The following is a 12,634-nucleotide window of genomic DNA, read 5'->3' on the forward strand; positions in this document are numbered from 1 at the left end:
AATAGAAAGATATTATATTCTCTGTCAAGTAAATAAAAAGGAAGATCTTTGAAATTTAGATATAGAAGTTCTGACCCAGGCCAGATCTGTGTCTGGCATAATGTGGTATAAAACTAACACAAGTTATTTCACTGTAAACTTACCCATAGCAGAGTTATGTCCTTGGAAACTTTGTAGGAGGACAGTGGAAACAGACACAGCTGAACTGCCCCAAAGTCATTGTAATTTGATATTTTCCTGGACATTTGTTAGGAAAACTCTAAACAGGATACAGTATTCTGCAAACTTAGAAGCTGTATTTTAAAACCTTCTATGACATAGTTCACTGATTTCACATAGTTGAATTACGATAGTAAATTAAAGTGGACACAAAAGGGCAATTCCTCGTCTGGGGAGAGAAGGGAATATTAACAATTTACATCATCTTGGAGTATATCAGTACTTACACACAGACACAGACACACATAGACACACACACACACACACACACACACACACACACACATACACACACACACACACACACACACACACACACACACACACACACACACAGTGTTTTCAGTAACTTGAAATAATCACTTTGGCAGTTACTCTTTTCCTGCTGAGTGTGAGGTTTCTGAAACTCATTTACTGAAGTCTACATTTTTTGGATTTCTGTAGATAGTAGGGGTAATTCTACCTTACCAAAAACTGCACCAACTGGCTGTCATATGAGTTTTTGAAAAACCATAATAAATCTCTTTCCTGCTTTCATATGAACCTTGGGCTGAATTACGATCTGTGCTTTATTTTTCTACCTGTGACCTCACTAATTCAGCTTGCTCAGAACTTGCTCGGTATCAGCTTTCAATACACATGGGGAGCTGCAAGTTTGCTCAGTTGCAAAGCTTGCTGCTTGCGATTTTTCTCTTCACAGGTACTCTACTACTGTGCTCTCGCAAATCTTGCCCATTTCAGTCCAAGCAGGAGATATGCCACACACTGATGGGTAACGTTAGCAACTTACCATACCAGGTGAGTGGTGAAAAAATATAGGTAAGTTAAGCACAGTACACTACACTGGAGTTAAAATGCAGCATTTGAAATCTATTTATGATTATTGAACCAGTTATAATAGATAGCGTTCAAAACATAGTAGATAGTGTATCTTTATTCATGTCTTAAAGGCAAAGAAATGCCAAAGAAATAAGCAAGGGAGTAAAATGATCAAAGTCACCCCCAAAACCAAAGGCAGATGGGGAATGAGGCTTATATTTTCTGAGTCTCTTCCTCAGTACACTGTTGATCAGACCAATATGTTAAGTGGCAGACTCCGTTTGAGATCTGAACCCCAAGTACATTTCCCAAAACCTTGGCAGCGTCACAGACATGATATACCAAGACTTTGTCTAAGAGACCTTGTATCTTTTGTCTCAGTGCCTAAGGTATTTACCTGAATGCACAGACACATGGAAGCATCACTATCCCGCTTAGACAGTGACATGAGGCTACAGAATGGCCTACTGGGTGGTATCGCTGGTCTTCTTCAACCAAAATAAAGAATAGCCCTATGCTAAACCATATTACCTCTTGATTCTCTTGTTCTCTGCCATAATTGTTCTTATGGATGAGCAAAGGCAGGATATTATGCTTAGCTGAATCAGGACCTTCAGGTGTACAGTTTATGTGCCTGTACTAAATGTATAATATAGGACATCTTCATAGCAGCCATTTCTGCCTTGTAATCCCCCAATCAATTGAATTTGTCTAGCCAGTTCAAGGAGACAAAGACCTGTAGTGCATTTGTTCCTACTTAAATAATATTGAACTGCTATTTCATTAGTCCAGTAGAGAAAAAGTAGGTTTCAGTTTTGACAAGTCTAGCACCTTTCCTGAAGGATAAATGTATATTAATAAATAATTCTCAAAGTACAAAATAAGGGAATTAATCCCATACACTGATGAGTTCTACTACAGGTGGTGATCCAAGTTCCTCAGAGGCTTTCTGAGGCACCTTTTCTGATTTCCTATAATTTTAAAAGAAATAAAAGTCTACACTCTATATTGCTTTTTCTTTAGGTAAACACATTTTTATTCTACCATAAAGAAATCTCCCCCTGCCACTTTTACCTGCTGTGAACAGCAGCCTACCAAAAAAATAAAACCTTAAAGGTCACACTGGAAGCTGGACATATATTACAGTTTCAGATACAACTCTCAGAGACCTCAGAAGTGCTTCATTCAGATTCATAAAAGCTACAGCAGCTTGAGAGGAACTTCAATTTGTTGACATTAAATCATTCTTCGGCGTTTCAAATGATTACCTGAAAGGCAGGTTTTCTCTTGCAATGTTAACAATACGAGCCTAGATCAAGTCAATTAAGATTTGCCAATAGAGTAAGACTGCTTTAATTTTCAAATGTAAGGGGAGAATTTAAAAGTCACTTTTAAGAAAGGAAAGAAAAGAATCCCACCTGATATAAGATGCTAAGTTTATACTTCCCTGTGTTTTTGAATAGTTGAGTAGATACTATGTCTCTGATTCTCTGAGGCAGGGGGATTTGCCTAGTGATTTACTTTGTATAAATGGAGTGACTACACAATAAACAGACAGATCTATAGGTGAATTTATGCTTGTTTTCACTTCGTCTCAGAAGCAGCTGTGATATGTGTATTTTATCTGAATTAGCTCTAAAGTGACTAGCACAGAAGTGTGGCAGCAGGGAGCTCAGGGCAATGATTCTCTTTGCCTCTCAGCTCATTCCACTTACAAGCTAGGCATGGCCCCATGCGTTGTTTGCCTTTGTTGTTGAAGCGTCTAAACACTAATGTACTTGAAGCTTCTGTCCTGGCTGAGACCTCACGTGCTGTTCACCCTCGGGACGAGGCAGGCAAGTCCTAAGGACCCTGTGACCACAACAGTGTAGTCTAAACCACTAGCAAATATTTTCTGAATTTTTTGCCCACAGGTGTGAAAGAACAGGATCTGCTGAATGATGGATCACCTTCATAGTTGGCCTATTGTCTGGAAATCCTCTGCTCATGTTGTGAAAGGGTTTCCATAGGGTTGGCACTATGCATCATGGAAAAAACACACAGAGACCTTCTCCAATCCTGTTCTGTCTTAAATAGCCTACACAGATGGCATTACCAGAGTTTTGCTGGAAGCAGGAGAGAGAGGATCAGGCTTTGAATGGAACAGCATAAATTGTACAGGACAATGTTATTTAAGAGTAGTTAAAGTAGAACTGAGTATCAAAGTACTTATTTGACTTGTATTGACTCAATACTCAGTGTCCAGTTTTAATTTTATCTTCCACTGTAATAATTAAAATCCCAAATGCATTAAAAAGGGAGTTGCATGATTAGAAAAGAATAATAAATTATAATAAATAAACAATATTAAAATATATTTTATATATGTATTAAAAATGCTCTTCCCTTACCATGTGCTGGTATATAGCACAAGGAAATGTGATTCCATAGCCTAATCTTAGCAAACCTACCAAAAAGCAAGATATCTTAGGTCACTGTTCCTAGGAATACTGCAGGCTGTGGACTCCTTATTACCAGTACAATTTCAGGAGAGCTTAAACAGTAAGATGTACATGGCCCCAGCCTGGGACATAGGATCAGATTAAAGACCTCTCTCACAGCCTTTCTCTGTATATGTCTAGCTATTTACCTTCATCTCATGTATATTTGGGAGCCTAACTGAAGTAAAGATTACAAAGTACTCAGGTCTTAGGAAGAAAGTTTAGCTGCTATTTTCCAGGGATTCATTTTCTTCATTGCTATGTCTCAGCCTTGTGGCTTTCATCTGACTTGGACTAATGGACTGGTGTCTATAGATGCCTCTACATCAGCATTTTAAGTCAGATCTGGAACAGCCTTGTTGAAGCACATCTCCCCATGTTCCCTCTGACCTCACTTTGGTGCATGCTGCAGAGCAGTCTCTGTGGGTTTGAACTGGATTCCTTTCATATAAAGCTAAATATGAAGATGGGGCCCAGAAGTGTGCCTGATTTGACTGCATCTCTGGCAGGCATTTGGTCTATGCGACTAGATTAGAATTACTTTTAAGAAAACTTGCAAAATTTGCATGATGTGGCTATAAGGGCCTCAGGCCCAACTATTTCATAGTACACATCTTCTCTTGCTGCTTGTTAACACACAGGTAATGACACCATAGCCCATGTTTCAGAAAATGATCCTGAAGTCCAGGCAAACAACACTGCATTGGATTGTTTGTACCTGTTTGGGATCTTCCCAGCAGAAGAAAGAAAGCTGTTTTGCTTGCCTTTGCATGATGCTTTCAAATATTTCTGCAGTCATTTATTTCATCCAGTTGCATGAACTGGACAGAAAAGTAACACTTCCAAATGGAAATGGCAGGGAGGGGGGTAAAGGAGGGAGAGTCAACTAGCAAAATGCCTTAAAAGTAATAAACTTTCCTCACTGAGCCGTAAAAAAAGCCCCCTTCAATGTCCAACAGCTCATACCACAGGACTAGTAGGATATGAATAATACACCCTTTCAAGCAAACAGACTACATATGATTCCTGGAAATAGACTTTGTCAACAGTCTTCACAGGGACAGGACAAGGGAAGATTTGCCTTCACTTTCTATTCCTGCCAATGTTCTGCTCATAGCTTCTCGTCCTCTACCCAGGGATTAAAGCCAGAGAAAGAAGAATGAAATGCAGAAAGATAAGAAAAAAACAGTGACTTTGATACTGCTTGAGTGTTCTTTTCCTTCATGTGTTCAAGAAAATCGAGTGCCACAAAAAATAGATGAAGAATTAAAAAACCCAACAGTAAAAGGCATTAGATGAAAGACTTGATCTTTTTGACTCTATCGTATATGTGGAAAGTAATGTCCCATCTCTCCTTGCTTAATACAAAGACACAGTAAGCAGAAGACTGTCCCTGAAGCAAAATTCTCCTTTACTGTATGTTTTATAAAGCTTCATCAGATATGGTCGCAGAGAACAGATCAGAAATTCTACACAGAGCTGAGAAATTTCTTGCTTTCCATGGCTGTAGCTAATATATTTAGCATTAATTAATTTATGGCCTTGTCTGACCTTATCTACATCACATCCACAAGGATTGATACAGTGGTGTATTAAGGGTATCACCTAAAGGTATATTTGAGCAGAACTGAAGCACTCAGGGAGCAGCACAGGCCAGACTTGTCCTTCTTAGTTCCTCTTGCAGCTCCAGCAAAAATCTAGTCTTAAGTTATTTCTTCATAAAAATAAACAGCATGCTGTGGTGGAAGGAGAACTCCACACCTCTGCTTTTCAAATCTCTTCTTATCCATTCAAGATGCATATGTATATAAAAAAAAAGTCTCCAGAGGACTCTGCCAGCTGGCACATCATACTTGAGACTTGTTGAAGTCTTCCAGAAGCTATACAGAAAAAAATTCTAAGAAAAAAGAGGAAGGCTTTAGACCTTCCGGTTTGCTGAGATAACCTTCAAAAGATGAACAGGTGTGAACTGCTGCAGTTGAAGCCATTTTACTTTGTGGACAGCCTGCTTCTGATGGAGAAAAAAAAAAAGTTCTGGAAAGTGTAAACTGCTTTTTTCATCTTGGTGGGATATTAACTAAGAGCTCCAATTGTGATCGGTCTAGTGTCAACACTGTTCGCTCTATTTTTTCTCATCTTACAAGAAAAAGAACCCTTGGCTTTTTATGAAAAATCACAGAGGAGGAAGAGGAACTATCACATTACAAAGATCTGCATAATCTCCTAAGGATAGTGTTTCATATTTATAGTTTCTCTAACAGACAAAGTTTATGTAATGTAGGCCAGGGTTTGAGATAGTGTTTTTTTCTTGTTTGTTTTTTGGAATCCTTTATTTTCCCACCAATTTAACCTTGAGGCACCATTTAAAGGATAATCCACATTAGTCTCTTTCCTTAAGCCAAATGAATATTCATACCTGGAAACAAAAGAACATAGAGGATTAACTCAGAAACAACCCATTAAATGATGAATGATGAAGAAATACGGAAGGATATGAATAGCTATGAATGAGCTGTTCAGCTTCACAATGTAATTGAGAAGTGTTGTTTTAACTAGTCAGAGAACTACTGCTACAATTTTTAAAAGGTGAGGTTATATAAGATAGGGCAGAAAAGTACAAATGTACCTTCTGGCTGTTAAAGGAGAATAACAATGGAAATTGTTACTTTTGGGGACAGGGAACAAACACAGTATATTATTTTTTCCCATAAAATTTCAAGCTCATTGGAGGTCAGTTTATCCAGGGTGTAAAATCAGAGTAGTCTACAGAGCTATATTAAATATTAATATAGGTCCATATCAATGCTATGGATTTGATTTGTAGGTGGTCAGTACCAGTTTAACATGTTTAATTGGACTGAAAATGCTAAGACTCAAAGAATGACTTTCAGAGCAATTCAAAGGGCAGCAGTTGGCTGCTACATGGCTTTGCTATAGAATCATAAAATCAGATAATCATGGCTTTGTTAAAAAAATCCTGCATGATCTTAAACAAATCTTTCACTTTGTCTCAGCAATTTCTCCGTCTGGACAAGGGGAATCATGTTGCTCACAGCGTGGTCAGACTGGATTCCTTCAGTTTGTAAACATGACCTGGAACACTTTGAGAAAAATTAGCTTATGTCACTAGGCTTTCTATATGCTTGTTGTATTTAAGTTATATTTATATTCAAGTATTATCCATAGACATAGTCACTAGGCTATGATTTGGCAGGCTGATCTGCACCGAGGTCTATTTAGATAAGCCTGGAAGGTTGTTATGTACACAGTATTGCTTAACACTGGTGTAGCTAGTTCCACTTAACTCACTTGGTGATTCCACCTCACCTCACCTATCAATGGGAATCTATGGCATGAGAGTGTTATTTGCCTTTCTCCTTACAGAAGTGGCTTGCTGCACTTTAACAGGATCATTGTCACCCCTGTTTGAATCTTTCTGTAAGATTCCTGCAGCTATTGTGCGAGTCTTCTGAAGGAGAAAGAGCAGAGAGGAAGGACGAGAGCAGCAGTGATCATATTTATACTGTGCAATGGAGCACACTGCAGGTTTCCTTTACCTGTGGTTGACTCAGTCTGCCCTGGCATTGCAAGTAATTGTATTAACATAGGATGGAGTTTAAGCTACCGAAAGATCTTTTCCTGGAGTCTCTTCATTCATGTCTCACGTCTTGTGATGGGGTCTGGGCTGCAGTACTGCAATTAGGAGAGCGCTTTGCTGAGTATGAGGGATTTACGGTAAAGTTTCATTCACTCTAGGATAGAGTAATCCAGATGCAGCTGATGAGCAGGCTACAACTCTGAGTGGCATAAGGAGACCTGGATCCGCGTTTGGCATTTTCAGTGGGTTGTGTCTCTGAACTGCAGTTGAAGAGGAGCATGATGACAGTGTCACACACAGTGCAGGGGTCTGAACAAGTCTGCAATAACCCCTGAATGTTTATTAATTTGTGCACAGAGCTATGTTAATGCAGCAGCCTAATTTGCAATCCCAGTTAATACATTCAGTTGCTCCATGCTACACATGCCCCAGGCCAGGGCTTCTGCTCCACCTTCTCTGTGGCACATGGTGAGACTTTAGGCTGTGGCCGAGCCTTTATGCTGACCCACCAGTGAAGTTTGCAGGTTTCACCTCTTGTCCTATTTGCTATAAAAATCCAATGGCCGCAATGCTATCAGTCATCCCAAACCAAGCACAGATTAATATCCACTTAGCACTCCTTGATTACTACGTATGCTCTCACACAAGGCACGTTACCCATCGTGTGACTGCTCTATCTTTCCACTCATTTTCAGGTTTCCTTTCAGCATTGCCTACAAAATAAATACGTAGCAAATTGAAGTTTTTCTCTTTCTCTACCTGTAAAGAAGATTTTCACTGTTCTCCAGTGCCTAAAGAGGACAGGGCCATCTTTAAAAACAGCCAACAATTTTATGATATTCTGCTTTCATTATGTACAAGACTAGGGCTTTATTTCACTCACAAATATTGGAACACTGTCTTTAGTCTCTTATTTTCTCAGATTGTTCTTGCCCTGAAGGTTTCTGGCAGAATAAGGAAGAAATTCAACTCCACTATAAAAAAAAGATTTTATTTGGGTGACTTTCAGGAATCAGACAACACATCTTTAGTATACAACAAAAAAAGCTAGAAAAGTGTCTAGATAAAGGCTCTAAAAAAAGGTGACAGATTCTTTCTGAGGGATAATGTGGTTAGGATTTTTAAAGTTTAATATATGTCTATCTTCTGTTTCACCTTCATTGACTTTGTTCTTCCTCTGCTATCCCAGATCTCTCTTTGCCATGGATGGCTCATTTGGTAGTTTATATGAGATTTTACTTTGCAGTCTCTGTATAAAAGAAAACAAAACTCTTGCAAGCGGACAGATAGACCTTTTGTATTTCCAAATGCTTTACAGATGTTTTATTTCATGAAGCCTTATTTGCCAACATTGTTTCCTTGTTTCCTTTGATTAGTTTTCATTTAATAGCTCCTTGCACCTGCAGATCTAAAAGCACTACAGTAAGGAGTAAAATAGTCATACCCCAAATTTGTGAATCGGAAACAAGCACAAGGTAATAAAGTCACTTGCCAAGCAATGCAAAAAACAAATGTCCAGTCATAGAAGTAAGATCTAGCATGTTATCAGCTGCAACACCTGGGAAAACATTTTATTTCTCAGCTGTTAGCTGGATGCTGCAGTGCCAGGCTCTGTTCATTCACTGTGTATTTCTACAATTTCTGGAATGTGGAACTGGGGCGCCTAGGTGCTAATACAATACTAAAGTGTAATGATAACGATGATTATAGTTGGCAATAGAGTGTAATAGCTTTTTTTTTGAAGTAACTTTTAGATATTTTTGCCTACATTCATATTCCCTCATAAGGATATTTTGCAATTGTCCTATGAGAAATGACAGAGCAGTTTGTTAGGGCACAGGATAATCTGTCCCCACTACAGACTTCCCATGGCACCATCTAAAGTGTGCTGTGTGTGGTGGGATGTTCCTGCCTCCCCAGCTGTATGTCTAGGTGTCCTTCCTACAGAAAAGGCCTTGCTTGATGTGGGGATAGGCAGGATGGGTATCCTTTCCAGGAGTAAGACGCACTTATGGTGCAGTTTAGACCGGTGACTAAAGTGCACCAGTGAACTGGCTAGATCCCTTAATGCCCTTTCACTCAGCTTCCCATCACTAAAAATAGAAAATTATGGTTCCCTACTTCCAGTAAGTAGGACGTTAAGCGTTTAGAAAGAACAGCAAAGGACCTAAAATAAAAAGTTATTTTTAGGAACATTGTCAAATATTTTTAATCAATATATAGAGTGCTCAGAGAAAATCCTTTTTAAATTCATAATTTCAATCATGATTCTAAGAGGTATACTCAGTCAAGAAATGGAAACATATTAAGACCTTAAGATCGAGTAAAAACAACTTAAGTTTCAGTTATCATCATTACACATACAAACTGGCAACACAAAGCTGGCACAAGAAGAAAAAAAAAAATTCTCCCCACCTCGTTGCAGAATCCTATACTGATTTTATCCAGATACAGATTTTATGCCTTCTGAAACTTTTCTTGGCTACATACCCATGAATGAATTTGTGGAAACTGTAATTAGTTTTGATGAGCTCCAAGAAGGATGGACAGACAGATGGAAGGAAATGACAGAGGGAGGGAAGGAGGAAAGATGAGACAGAGAGAGGCAGGGAGGCAGATTGTGCTGAATTTGGCAAATAAATGTTTTGTGCTGGTTCACTAATGTTGTGCTAAGAAATATGATAAATAACAATTACAGAAGAAAACAAACAGCGTCTGTAAATAAAAATCTGCAAAGGAAAAGAGGAGAAATTTGTTCGCTATCATCTTCATTCTTAATGGATATCTCATCTCTCCTGCTAACTCTTTCAGTCCTCTGTTACAGAAAGAGCAGCTGGATGAAATGACTGTGCCTTAAAGAATGGATGGAATGACTTGCCTTTCATAGTTCAGGTAGTATAATTGTCCCTGAATACAGTAGCTGATCTGACTGACACAACAGTACCTAAAATATAAGCAGAAGCAAATTGCTGCCCAAAGGCATCACCAATCAAAATAATGGTGGTAATTACCCCTGAACTTAAAAATTCTTAATTCCTCCAGGAATACCTTCCTGATCAAACAATTAAAAATCACACATATCAGATGGACTTTTTTTCTTCTTCTTCTTCTGTTTGGTTTGGTTTGACAGAGAAAGGGAAGCTTCCTGTGGTTTTTTGCCTCTTTTCTCAGATGTTCACATTCTCGTTTTTCTCCATTTCCTCTTTTACTCTTTTCCTCTTTCTCTCTCTCTCTTTTTTTTTTCTTTTCTTCCATTTATGCACACAGGCTTATTAATAGTTCACAGTGGAGTTTTGGGACACCTGACAAAATGTTTTTCTATACACAAAGGCAATGCAGCTAGCGGCTGCAGGTGGGCAGAAAGCAGCTGTTGGCTGATTCTCCGTTCCTTATCTATAGCCAACATGCAAATTTGCTTTTCTAGAATTTGTGTTTCTTTGGTCAACTTAAGGTTTCGTTTTCTCCTTACACATCTCTTAACGAGGGCTTCAAAGCCACCTGAAACTGTGGCATATCCGTAGTACAAAATATTGGGTCCACAGTCTCCAGCTAAAGTTCATCGAGATACAGCTGGTTGATGCATCTATCTGATTTTTCCCCTCTTTCTTTGTAGAAAAGGGAATGCATATTACACTTCCAGTATAGTCAAACTCAACATACTACAGCATAAAAAATACTTGAAAGAGACAAAATTTTTAATGAGGTCTGTAAAAAGCATGCTGAATCCCCAGGCAAGCATGTATCAAATGTTTCCACTAACCCCACCGCTAGTATTCAGGCCTCTGTGGCCACCAGGACCAACAGTCTCATAGAGCCTGAGACGCAGAACCCCTCACCACCACCACCTGAAACCCAGCCTCTAGCATGTTCCTAATTCAGCCTGTCTCAGCACTACAGTAAAGCAGTTTTAATTAAGAGGATATAGTTCAGTGTTTCAGTGAAGAAGGATGAATTCAAGCACTTGTGAACTTTTTGCACGTGCTTATCTCATGTCAAGACCCCAGCGCTTTCATTCCTTGCTGGAGAGGCTGCAGGAGACTGGTGGAAGCAACAACGGTGTTTAAAGTCAGCATTGCAGTTAGCTTTAATGAGTCATCAGCAGCACTTCTTTAAACCTATCACACTGACCTTTCTCTGCACCTTTTTTCTTTTTGCGTTAACAGCATTTTTACTTGATACCATGTTGAAAAAGCTAGAGGGAAAGATTTTAAAGCTTTCCTTTTAATTCTAACTATGAAATACATTTATATCACTTCTAAAACCTGCTGACAGTATAAAACGTGTGACTGTAGTGACAAAAGACACTTTGTCAAGATGGCACCTTGGCAGTGCATATGTATGAGCCTACCCTAGTGATTTCCTTGTCATGTTTGCTTAGTTTAACAGTCAGAGCAAGGTTCTCTCTTCTGTTTGTTTGCTTAGTTATTACGAGAAGGCCAACAAAGTGACTAATTCTTGAGGAGTATGAAAAATATAAACTAATCTACCATATAATAGTGCCAATCGTACCAAAACCTGAAATACCTAGGGAGAGAAATATGTTTTTCCCTTTGATTTTGAATATATAGATTACCTGATTTCACTGTTAGTACATTTGCATCCAAAGTAAAATAAATGAGGTATAGACAGAAGCTGATAAGAAAAATGAAAGGAAAAGAATGAGGAAAAAATATGGCAAATAAGTAAGAAAAATAGGCCCAAAATAGAAAATAATGTGTCATACACCAGATTTTAGTGATATCGGTGTAAAATTGTATTCTGAAATTTTCTCTGCAATTGCTAAGCATGTGGTGATTTTCTAATTTGTGATTTGTGCAAACCTTTTCTAGCCAGAACTTTGCATGTGAGAAGCATATGTACAGCTGTACTGAAATACTTCATAAATTCATCTCTATGCCAAATTGTTCTTGTAAATTTCAAAAAAGATAACACTTTATTTCAACTTTTTTTAAAGAAAATGTTTTGGTTTTAATGAATTCTAAATGTATTTTGATGTCTATGCAATCATCGATGGGCTTTTTTTTTGGAGCTGCCAGCAAACAGAAACCCTGCTATTCACGCAGCTGTATTTATAACAAATACATATGCAATTGAAATACACCATATACAAGACCATTATTTGTGTTTGTACTTTCACAAGCAGTCTTCTGAGGCACTGACTCTTTCTACATCTATAATTTTAATCCAGAATATATTTTTTTCTGTTGTTTAGATGCTGATTTAATAGCATCACACACTTCTGAGAAGGAGAAAAAAAATAGTGTAAAACTACTTGAATTTGCCATCTCAATAATCTTTAACCTAGTTATAGGTGCTTGCAAAACCCTTCCACCATTCATCTATTATTTACTATTTTGTAGGGTCAAGAAGACATAAGTGGAACTATGTAAACTCTTCCCAGATGTCAGCTATAAATATATGAAAAATCAGTGCATGATCATGTGCTTGTGTGTATTTGTACTTGTGCACATGCACACTTACACTTTGACATACATAGTACTTCTGCCCTGCATTTTTT

This window comes from Dromaius novaehollandiae, chromosome 2 (genome assembly GCF_036370855.1).
Source record: "Dromaius novaehollandiae isolate bDroNov1 chromosome 2, bDroNov1.hap1, whole genome shotgun sequence".
In the NCBI taxonomy this organism is placed as follows: domain Eukaryota; kingdom Metazoa; phylum Chordata; class Aves; order Casuariiformes; family Dromaiidae; genus Dromaius; species Dromaius novaehollandiae.